The sequence below is a fragment of the Sturnus vulgaris genome, chromosome 1 (assembly GCF_052056855.1).
Source record: "Sturnus vulgaris isolate bStuVul1 chromosome 1, bStuVul1.hap1, whole genome shotgun sequence".
In the NCBI taxonomy this organism is placed as follows: Eukaryota; Metazoa; Chordata; class Aves; order Passeriformes; family Sturnidae; genus Sturnus; species Sturnus vulgaris.
The window spans coordinates 39,407,869-39,420,197 of NC_142243.1; the positions used below are offsets into that span (position 1 = coordinate 39,407,869).

Here is a 12,329-nt window from a genome sequence, read left to right on the forward strand (position 1 = left end):
GACTCTTATTAACCATATCCAATTTTTATTTTCTTTTATTTCTCCAATGCAACAAAAATGAATAGAGCTGTGGGAGAGAGGAGAAAGCTCTTGAAAAGGAGAAGGTAGCTTTCCTAGACTTCATTGCTAAGGAAACCAACAAGCCTAATACCAACGGAGCAGCCCAAATTGAGGGCTTCCTAGCTCAGAAGAGACCTCAGAGTTTCAGGGAACAGAAGAGAAAGACATCTCCAATGAAAATCCCTAAGGAAAAACAGGTAATTTCACTTGGTGCTCCAGCATATTGATAAAGCAGTATTGTCACAGTGTGCCTGACACTGGAGCAGTATGGGCTGATGATTTAATATTGAGCTTTTACTGCCATGTCTAAAGAATTTTGGCTGTCTGGTAAAGTGGGTAGCAGACACAGGCCAAAGTACAGTTATTCACACCCAGTTTTATGGTTTGTTTTTTCTCAGGTTATGACATGAGACACAAAAAACACGGCACAAAGGTCTCTGTCTGCTTAAACTGACAAATGTAGCATTCCTAACACAGAAGAAAAATGCATGGTGATATTACCATAAGTATTCTGGTGCTTATCTTTTGATATAACTATTCAAATATATTCATAGATACAGGTATATGTACATACAGAAAAAAAAAAAAACAGAAAAAGATTATGTTTCACTCTAGGTTAACAATTACAACATAGTGCAAATGGCTCACTTTCAACATTCTATATGGAACTATGATATCCTTTTAAGTGATTACTTTGTTACAGATTCATATTCATACAAATAAATTATAAACAAATATGCTAGTGCTGCTAGAAGGGGTATTTTTCCTGGGTTTGTAACTATAATTTTACCATATAATTCTTATAGTCAGTCTTGGTAAAAACACTTGAAGGCAGGAATATAAAAGCCACATCCACCTTTCCTAAAGATGTTTTCCAAGCAAAATCCATGTTCCTTTTCCCTGGATTCTAAAGCTGACAGGCAGCTGCTTTTCCTGTAACAGGCTGAGCAAGATCCTAAATCTGAAAAAATAACAAGCTCTAAGAATATTCAGGTCTAGAAATGCATGTTCCACAAGAACTTCGAACTAACATTAAATTGTATATACATTTTTAAAGAAAGTAAAAGCAAGGTCTGAGCAAATCAATGTACAAAATTGGAAGTAGAGGGGGAAGAGAAAAGCTTCCACAAATTAAACTGTTATGCACTGCAGAATTTTGCACAGACGCCACAAATACGTAGGTTAGAAAACAAAAGAACATGAAAGAGTTGAAAAGTGAAACAATACAGGTTTAAAGAGCCAAGATTAATCATCTCTCTTGCCTTTGAAAAAGAGCATTCCAAAAAGACATCACCAAAATGCAAGTAAGATGCCACGATAAAAAGAATTATTATGTACCAACAAATACTTAGTGTTTGAAGAGACATCACAAAAACAGCATCACGGCCTTGAAATAGATATTTAATTCCACAGCCAATCCTTAGTTTAAATGGGTACAAAGAAAAGTGGTTTAGATGTCATTTTCTCTGTTTAACTCACAAAAATAGGCATTTGCTTTAAATTTCTTTTTCTATGGCAACAAATTCAGAAGAAATAGGGTTATGCATTTTTTGTACATCCATGCATACCTTTGTTACATTAACCTGAAAGAATTTTTAATCCAAGATCTTTGAACTGCATGCACAAATATCTGAGAGGCAAATATCATAGATAAAAATGAACCTGGTTTAGAAACAGAATTTCTGCCATGACGTACCACAAGGAGAGTCAACTTTTTACTTTCCAAATAAAAAAAAATTAAATACTGAAACATTCTTTGAAATGTTAATATTTAATTCTTTAATAGCATCCTCAGAGACTTTCCAACTCTCACCTAATTTGAGGGTAATAGGTTACAGCAATTTTTATTGCTGCACTGGACATAATTCTTTTTTTGTGTGCTTTTATGTTACGCCAAAATTGCCTGAGTGCATAAGAGTAAGTTTAGGTAGAGGGAGGGGGTTGATTGTTGGTTTGGTATTTTTTTTAAGAATGTGTACACATTTGAAGGAATGCTTTTGCTTTCTGGTTTGGTTTTTAACAAGTAACATTTCTGACCACGCACCATCTCACTATTGTTTCTCTCTGCACCCGCTGCATCTGCTCTGCAGAACTTCCCAATTTTACTTTTTTTCCCCGTAAATCACATTGTATTTTGTATGCAAACCTTACACAGAACTGAAAAGAATTTAATGAAATGTGCTCCCACCCCAGAGCCCTGATCTGCATGTGAGAAGGTGGCAGTGATCTGACCCTGTCTGAGCTCCGTGTTCGCCTCTCCCTGTGCTGTTCTGGCAGAGGAGAGCTCAGCAGAAAACGGCTGGCTTCTTTCAAAAAACTCTCTATGTGCCACATAGAGAGCTTGAAAAGCATAAAAAGGAAACTTATGCATTTAGCAACCCATTTACCAACTGTAACAGAGCCTGAAAAGCAGCAACAGAGAAAAGGCAAAGAGAGGACTCACCAAGATACATCCTAATGTAGGGGGAAGAGTTTTGGTAGCAACCATCAATAGTTTCTGCTTCTCTCCTCTTTTCCCTTCTCAGTCCCCCCCACTCCTAATTTCCCCATTTAAGGGAGAAAATAACAAGGCAGAAGAAGCCAAAAGACTTTCATGACATAAACAATAAGGCCTTCCTGTGCCAATATTTCCTTTAAAAACACTTGCCAATAAAGCTCCTGGAGGCCAGCAAGAGAAAGAAACGCCGAAACAGCCATGACATGAACTTGGCATATTTTCTGACTCACTCACTTCCCTTGAGACAATTCCTCCAAGAGAATGTTGAAGGATAATGGGAAAAGAAAATTTCTTCCAGCGAAAAGGACTTCAGCTGCCCGTGCGTACAAGAAAAGTGCCAATTAACTTTATTTCTGTTTACCTACAGCCTTGCTCACACAGCCACCTCCACTGACTTGTTTCCTGACTCACACACTCATGTTTGTAAGTTCATCTTGTAAGCCTGATGTCTGAGACAGACAAGGAGATTAAAAAAAAGACCCTGAGAATCCCTGACTCCAAATAATTTCTGAACAGCAGAGGGAATGATCAATAAATGAAAAAGGGTAGCCAAATACTCAGCTGCTTCCGTATTAAATCCATATTTCCCTTTTCTTTATCCGTGCTATTTATACGTCTTTTATAATTTCTCAGAGCCAGACACGCTAGTCTATAAAACATTATGAATGCTCATGCTTCAGATATCTGTAATAAAAGATTGTCAAGATTATTGTGTCTCATCAACCTATCTCATTTTAAGTAATACAGCGTTTTCAAAAATAAATGGCATGTTAAGAACCAGAAATTAAAATCTCCTTAGAAATCAGCATCTTACACGCATACACATGCACTCACTCACTCACTCACTCACTCACTCCTGGGGTGCAGCTGGCCCCCATGTCTCATGGGCAGGCATGCAGGACTTTGGCTGTCTCCTGTCACTCACGCCTTCATCTTCCACCTCCAGCACAGAGGACCTTTCCCAGGAGGCTGGAGCCCAGTTCCTGAGGGGGAGCACAGGCAGGAGGCAGACCAGCACTGTACTAATGGCAGGGAGCAATTTGGGTTCTCCTCCACCATGGGGAGAATCGCAGTGGCTCCCAATCTTCCAAAGGCAGCAGCAGCCTGGCAAAATGTGTCTCTGGCCCGGCTCTGCTCCAGGGTTGCCATCCCACTGCACGCCCCTCTAATGCCAGACTGGGCAGAAAACCCTCCCCTCAAGCCAGACCAAGCAGAAATTATTGTTGCTTTGGGGGGCTGTTTGATTACCAGTCCCAGTATTGTGATGTGAGGACGCCACCTCTTCCTTCCACGTGTACCTGACTCAGGGGACCACGCAGGGACCCACCCATCTGTGCCTCTCTGGGAACCTTGCACCCTGCCACTGTGTGAGCTCATGTCACTCTCTGTTTCTAGGAAGGCAGAGGCAACTGCCAAGTGCTCCTTGCTCAGCTAAGGGTTCTCATTGTTGCTGGGGTTTCTTTGGTTTCGCATTCAGCTCCTCAGATTAGCATCAGAGTCTCACATATCAAAATAACCACTAGTGAGGATTTGCTGGCCTGCTCAGAAGAGAGGGTTCACCATACCTACAGCTGCATAATTTTACTGTAATGTAGTCTGATATCATACACCCTGGTTTCTACTCTCTAATAACCTGCTTGCTGCTTTAGCACTTGGGCTGCTTCAGCACTCGCCAAGCCCCCAGACTGTCCTCTAAGAGTCCCCCTACCCCTGAAGATACTCAGCAATCACAGCTAAACCAGTGCCACCATATTGGCCAACATATTGCCACCATTTGTGGGTTTTTTTCTAATTTTAGTTATTTGGGGGGCATTCCTAGCTAGTATGGTATGGCTCTGCTGGTAAAATGTATAAATGGTATGGGATGCTCTAATGGATACTATGGATCTGTAATAGGAGTTACCTACCAGCTCACCTTTAGTCCACCATGACTGCTAGACACCCTCTCAAGCCACACACACACCCACACCCCCCCAATGATTCTTTTTTTCTTAAGCATCTTTTTCTGCCCACTTGCAAAACTAACACTGGTTTGTTTTTAGGTTTGTTTTCAGCAAAACCTGAGAATGTATGTAATTTTTTGTTATACCACCAGGGCAAGCCATCTGTGGTTGGCTGGCAAACTCTGAAATTCAGGGCTGGGGCAGAAATATTTAGGAGTCAAAAAAGGCTGACTTGCTCAAGAAATTAAAGCCCTTCTGACAATCTTCCAGAGAGCCCCTGAGGAAAAGGGAGGGAACCAGAGACTCAAGGAAAATGGATGGGAGCCCAGCGTTGAGATTCACGCCAGAATGGTTCCTGGCCAAGAAGGAAGGCTGGCAAGTAGACAAATGCAGGCTTTCATAGGCAGCATTGTAAACAAGACATTAAAAATATTAATCCATTTAGATTTCAAGCACTGAGATGAGATTTACTTAAGAAGCAGAATTATGCTGGTAATGGCTCCTCAAACATTTCAGCTGAATGTCAAAATTTTTGCTCAACTGTATCAAGTGAAAATACAAGGAGCTGTTGACACTACAATATTCAAACATTCAATCGTACGGCTGGGCTGGAAAAACACAGAGAAAAGCAAAGGAATGCAGAAACTCAAGACCTCTCAAGGAAACTGCATTCACAAATTATTTTTACCTTCATTTCTACACCAAAATAATAAATGGAAGGGGTGAAATAATTTTTTAAAACCAAACTTCCTTTCAGAAATCTTTTCAAATCAAACATAAATTACTTCTAACAAAATACTCTGCTTCCAGGTAGAGACAGTCATGTAGAACCAAGCGAATGTCTTTCGTGTGAAAGAAAGTTTAAGTAAACTTTGAACACCTAGGCTTTAAAAAAAGTTTCTTCTCTCCTTCAGGAATCAGCATGTCTCCCCTTTTCCCCTTAGAAAACATACACTTATTCTAAATGATTGAATATTTTTATTTTCTTTTTAAATGTATTGGATAAGTAATTTCTCACCAAAGCAAACAGGTGCTCAGGAAAACTGAAGCAGGGAAATACACGCTTTTCTGGTGCACATGAGAAGTGCCTTATCACCTTAGCCTGCCACCACCAGGAGAGTCACAAATCTTCTTCTAAAGACTGGTGAGCAGGGGCAAGCATGTCAGGGGAAGCCCACAGGGAAGATCAAGTGCTTTAAACAATGAGAAAAATATAAACTAGAATTACGATATGGGATTCAGTAACTCAGTCAGGAATCAGACAATGCCCGTATGGGGTTAGAGAAAAGACGAATATTTGTTGAATTAATGACGTTGATCCTGCACACAAGTCCACGTGCACAGCCTTTGCTCAAGACAGGTCTTTTCCCCCCTCTCAGGAGCACCAACAATCATTGTAAAATGCCAGGCACAGAGGAACTGAGGTATCTCCATTCAAAGCACTAAGAGCATTCTAAGGAAAAGGTTAATATTCTCCCTTACCTTTGGTCACTTAAAAAAACACCCACATTAACTTAGTGAAAAGGATAGGAGAGAAAGCATCCCATCTCTTGCAACCTGGGATATACCTACCATACATTCCTCAGAATTATATTTCATATAAGGATCATTAAAAAAAGGAAAAAAAAGGTTAAAAAACCCACAAACCAAACTAAACCACACAAACAAAAAAACAATCAAACAACCTCCCCTCAAAAAAACCCAAACAAACAAAAAAACACACACACAAAAAAAAACCCACAAAAAAAAACCCCTAACAAAAACAAAACAAAAACAAAAAAAAACCAAAACAAAACAAAAAAACACACACAAAAAAACCCTACTAAGCTCTTTCTTACTTATATGCATAGCCACTCATAAAATTATCTTAATATCTCCAGAGTATCTAAAATGGAATATCTGAGCAAATGAAAACCTCGAAACAGAGTTAAACAAGGAACAACTTCATTCTGCTTAAGAGTGAAAAAAAATAATTAAAGTTTAAAGAATTGTCAATTTTATAGCAGTTTAAACATTTAAATGCAAATTAAAGTAGCAACACATGAATTATAGAAATTCTGTAGCACTCCTATATTATGAATCATACTATAAAATTTACTTTCTGCACTTTCAATGGAAACAGAATGAAATACTGGCATCTCAGGGATTTTGAAATTATATACAAGCAGCACGTTTAATAGCACCAATTTTAATAAGTTAGGATTCTATCTCAGATGCATATTCCAAAATGTTCTAGCTGAAGGTATTCTCATGCAAGCTATTTGCCTATTACATACCACAACTGGTGTAACTTCACCGTCCAGGGAGGCATTTTCATCCCGTGGAAGGAGAAGCCATTAGGAAAACGCTGCTTGGCAAACAGTAGCTCACTGGAGCTGCAACATTATCCTGGCTTTCCTACATATTAAGCACAGGACTATGTTCAAAGTAAACATGCAGTCATAATTAAATAATAATTATGACTAACATTTGTGTAACACCATTCATCCAAATAGTTTAAAGCATTAGGTAAATCTGTAAACAAAAGGTCTGATCCTGCACCCTTTACTCACATAATGCCATGCATCAAACGGGCTGTGTAGATCTTGTCTACGCACAGACCTAATTGCTCTCAATTAACTCCATGTGTCAACACCTATTCCAGTGCGTCGTGTTCCTGTTTAGCTTAATTCTCCCACTGCTTACTGCAGGTGAATGTACTGTTTCTACACTCTCACTGATTTAATATCACTTCTATGGACACTTTCCTACATGGATCCCACAGGGCTTTTAAAATATTCATGCAGCCTCACTTCTCCTACACACTTCTAACAGAACAAATATTCTTTTACAGATGAAGAAGTTCACTTGTTGCTACTACACTTCAGTGACTGACCGTCACATCTGACTTGCAACTGTAAACCCAAGACCTACAGTTGCTATCCTCATACCTTAATCACACAAATAGCCTTCTTCATCCATCATGCTCCAGAGTAAAACGCAGGAAATGGTAAGAACAGGGGAAAATTCTGCAGTTTCTAAAAATAAAATATATTCACAAGCAGACATGCTCAAACCACTTTCTGTGGTTCATGCATCTGTAGTACAAACGTTGTCTGTCACAGAGAACCAAAATTTCTAACTGCTAAAGAAAGAAAAAAATCAGGAACAACCTGCAGATTATTTTGTGTCAGTCTGCTTTGACAGTCAAGCAACTGGAGAACAAGGAGAGCGATCAGGAATACCTGAATCAGATTTCATTTTGGCTCTGCTATGGACAGTTATTTAAGTTCTTTGCTTCGACAGCAGTATCTGCAAGTCAAGTCAAATCATCCCTTTCACTAATGGATCTTTTGAAATTCATGAAAAATCCCTATGGCTCTTTGAAGACAAATACTATTTACCAGCACCAGCTGTTACTTAGTTCTTAACATTTTTCATCTTTTATCTTAAATTTTGCACAGAAGAAAGTCACTGCCACAATCCACTCACACCACAATTTAGTGTATTTTCCTTTCAATTTTAATTCTCCTTTGCAAGACACAGACTCAATTTTAGCTCTTATATGTATTCCATGTAACTTAGGCATAAATCAGAAAATATTTTTTTAGCACCAAACAAAAGCACTGTAAAACATCATCAACTGCTGAACTGTCAGTAGAGCTCACACTAGCATGGCAGTAAAATAGGTTTTTTCCCCTTCTAATTTTCAGATGAATTAACGCATTTCTCTGATGTGTTCATACAAAAAAAAAAAAAAATCCAACAAAACAATAATTGTCTCAACTAAGCACAGTGCGGTCGAACTTGAAAAGAATCTAGTGTCACAACAGCAATCCCTACTAGAAAAAACAATCCTGAGTTGTAGAAGGATTTCTCATTAATTCAGAAAATACTGCACAGTAGTTAGCTAGTAAAGACACAGTTCTCCTACAGCTACGCTCTCTGAATTCCATATACAGATAGCGTTTGTCAACCCCATATAAGTGAAAATGTTAATATTACTGGTTTAATCCACCATTGTTAATATGTTAAGTATTAATATGTTCACAGTTTTGTATTTTAATAAGCAGTGAAAAGGACATGCTTATATTAAACTGCATTGTCTTCATGTGCAAGGGTGGGGAATGGAAAGGTTGGCTTCTCCCATCAGCTGTACAAGCAGCTTCTGTCAGCAGCAGAAATGAGCAGCAGGCAGGTGAGTTCTCTCAAACTGTCCAGCCAAGAAAGCAATAGAGGTGCTATGCTGTCTCCTGCCAGGACACCCAGAGCAGTGCTTCTGCTCAACAGCACTTACTCATTTATTTTTGCAGTGCCTAGGACAGGACTGAAGCAGAGTGAGCCAAGCAGTCTCTCTCCCTTCCCAGGATCAGATCTTGACAGCTGTGCAGAGACCATGGCTAAATACTGAGCCAAGGCAGATAAACCAAGAGCAACTCCATTCAAAACTGGGCTGTAGCCTCTTCTATTCCTTATCTGTTGCCCTACTTCTGGGGTCAAGCCAAAATGAGCCCATAACCCTGCTGGCAAAGAGCACCTCTGGCATTGCTCCACATCTTCATTCACAACAGGGGCAGACAGCACAGAGCCCAGACAGGGAAAGGATCCTGAGGGAAAATGAGTATCATGCTGCTGGGCACCACATGGCTGCCTATAAATACAGAGACTCCCAACAGTACCTCTTAGCAAATTTGTAACCCTGGAGAATTTGTTCACAGTAAGCTGAAAATCACGCCACGCAGGATACAATTCACTGATGCACCACTAAGCACAGGACTGGAACAATTTGAGTAAGGCTTTGATAGGGGCCTCTTGTGGCACTGACATTCAGCCAGGAGGGCTAGCAAACTATCTGAAGTGAAAATGAGTGGCACATTCAAGAAAAGCACACAGTACAAACAGGCTTGGTAGTCTGGATTTCCAGAGCTGCTTATGTGTGAAAACCAATTATCAGATTTGACACAATGGCAGGCTAGCCCATGCTTTCAATTCCCTTGCAGTGGTAACTGCCATTTGCTTGGAAAGCTCTTATGTTTAATGCTAGAAATGCAAAATCAACTCTACCTGAGATATGATATGATAGTCAAAATAGACAGAAAACTAGTTAACATTGTGGTAGGTTATAAACTGCAGTATCTCAGGACTGTTCTTGTTAGGAAAAGCAGCAGCTCCAGAGGATAACCACCATCACAGGCATCTTAGCTGAATGCCCATGAGTCACTATTGGCTATAAGAGCATCTAGAGAAGACAATAAAAATGTTCAGGGGCAGAAAGCAAGTCAAAACCTTTTCTGAATCTAATTAGGACAAATGAAAGTACAAACTTTTATTTCTCTTTAGTTTTTAAAACAGTCACTTCTTGTTGCTGTAACTGACTCACTATCACTTCCATCATTTATTTATCACATGACTCACAAACACACAGTGGTACTATCCAAGTTTATCATAACACTGATTTTAAAATTTCATACACTGCTATTCTGGGGCATTCTTGCATCCCAGAAGATGTAATATTCCAAATCTCTGCAAGCACAACATAAACATCCCCATGGTAGATCTTTCTGAGATGGAAGTAAATACAACACCCAGTATCTACTAATAGTATGCAACTAATACCAAAACAGTTCTTCAGACCTGACCAAAGCACTGCTTACATTCAACACTAAACAGGTAGAAACCATTCTTTTAAGAGAGATGACATTTCTGAGTGAAAACATGGAACAGCTACCGTGGTCTAATTTCACTGGATAAATTTTCTCTGGGCTGAATGGAAAATGACTACAGTGATTTCTTCAGGTCTCACATCTGAGCATAGCATGTTCTATACTCTTCTCAAAGTAAACTTTGAAGAATAATTTTATTCGGGGGTGCAGCAATCAAGAGAAAAATCCACCAGCATTCTCAGGAAGCTCCTCCATCATTAGGGTGCATCAGAAGCAATTGTCCATAAAAGAGTGGCAATTCTTGGCTATTTGTATTTGAAATGCTGCATACCATGACACCTCAAACCTTCACACTGAGAACTTTCATGAAGGACAATCTGATCAGACTTTTTCATTGGATGAGTATACTTCAATTTGAAGCTAATAATAAGCTTACCTTCCATTGAGATATCCCTTTCTTTACAAAAATGTATATAATCTAAAAAGGAAGCCTGAAAATTAGCCTAAATTTTAAAATAAAATATAAAATGTGATTTCCTACCTTATACCTTCATCACCTTCTAATAAATGCCATGCAGCTGTGGGAGGGCATTTTCAGAAGGGAGGAAAGTCCTAGGAAACAAAATGCTTTTAGTAGAATTCTGAATGCTTTCATTGAGTATTTTTAGCCTGGCCTCTTCAGAAGCTCTGCAAACATTTGCAAAACTCTAAAGCAGAGCCAGGATTATGTCACTATCTTTGGTACAAATAATTTGTTAGGAACTATTTTGTTCTGGCACAAGGATATATCAAGAGAGAATGCGTGAACTGGCTTGTTTTCTTTTGGATTTATGTTGTTTGTCAACTGAAGGCTGTCTTTATGTGGAAAGAGCAAGGTGCCAAGAAGTACATTTCACCATGCCAAAATTAAAGGGAGGAGCTCAGAAACAGTCTTTTATTACCTAATTAGTTTTATCAAATGACACAGATCAACTAACAGGAGATAACTAATAGGAAAAAGGGGTCTAATGAAAAAGTAAGTTATCAGCTGGATGCTTTCCAGAATACAATTATCTCCCTAGGTAAACAAGTACTACTGTTGGGAGGTCAGACACAAAACACAAGGAATGGAGGTCTTGTCAGGATACCAGCCCTCGGTGGAGTAGAAATGGGTGAAAAAAGTAGTGGGATAAATGCACTGAGAAGAAGGGATGACTTGTTATTAAAGAAGCAAGTATCTTCAGATAAAATTATTCCTCTCTGGCCTACACATATCCTACCAGGTTTTAGGGGGGTTTTGAAACACAAATCAAGTACAGCTTGCCAGATTAATATCCTTATTGAAAATGAAAATTAGTAATACGATAAGAACAGCCACGTTCACCTACTCATGAACAAATTACCAGAATAAGGTTTTTACAGCTTACAGGGAAAATGGTAGTTCACAGATCTTATTTTATCTTGATTGCCCCCTAAGACTGGAAAGGATTATCACAAAAAGAAATATGCAACTTTAGATTATTTTATGCTTTATGCATAATAACCAAATGTACCACACATACTTAAATTTCCATTCTTTTCCCAATTGCATGAACTAAACTAGCCAAACAATTCAAACTCTTGTGGCTCCCATTCAGATTACATCAACTTTTAATTCCTAATGTGAACCATACTTTCATGTTTCCCATTATTATTTGCTAGTATATACCTAAAATATGCAAAACTTACCCAATTATTTCAGCTAGAAAAGTAACATCAGGTACACATAACAGCACAAAGACATTTAAGAAGCCTTGCGAAAAAAAAAAATCTAAAAATGAGAATTTAATTGATTAAAGACTTGTGCCCCCCAGCAGCTTGAAGAGAAGCAACATTGATTTTTATGAACGTTCCTTCAGAATTTTAAGTGATGCAATGGGGGAGTTTTATTATGCTATTCTTTCTCTTCCTCTTCCCCCTCATCCATCACCAGTTAATTTGAAAACAGACAGGGCAAAGAATTTATAGGAAAATGCTCTGTCTCTTGGCATCTCCAGTTCTACCTTTACTGCAGAGCTGTGGGGACCACAGGAGAGTTTCCTATATACTTACTGTATGCTTTAGCAAGGACTGCTAGATGCAGAACTATGAAAGGAACCTAAAAATCAGTCCCTCTAAATGGAAACACCAACCACTGCCATCCCAGAACTATGCCAAGAGTGGGTAAAA

General features: G+C 38.9%; 1 protein-coding gene across 5 annotated transcripts in view; it reads right to left on the reverse strand.

Annotated features, from left to right (window-relative positions):
* The window catches only part of THRB (thyroid hormone receptor beta), a 154,201-nt gene that overhangs the window by 72,514 nt on the left and 69,358 nt on the right, over positions 1–12,329 (reverse strand). Inside the window, exon 3 of one of the 5 annotated variants that reach the window (XM_088164168.1) lies at positions 10,684–10,754. The exons of the other annotated variants lie outside the window; for them this stretch is intronic. The gene's annotated coding sequence lies outside the window, so the exon portion shown is untranslated. The remainder of the gene's footprint in view (positions 1–10,683; positions 10,755–12,329) is intronic. 5 annotated transcript variants of the gene reach the window in all.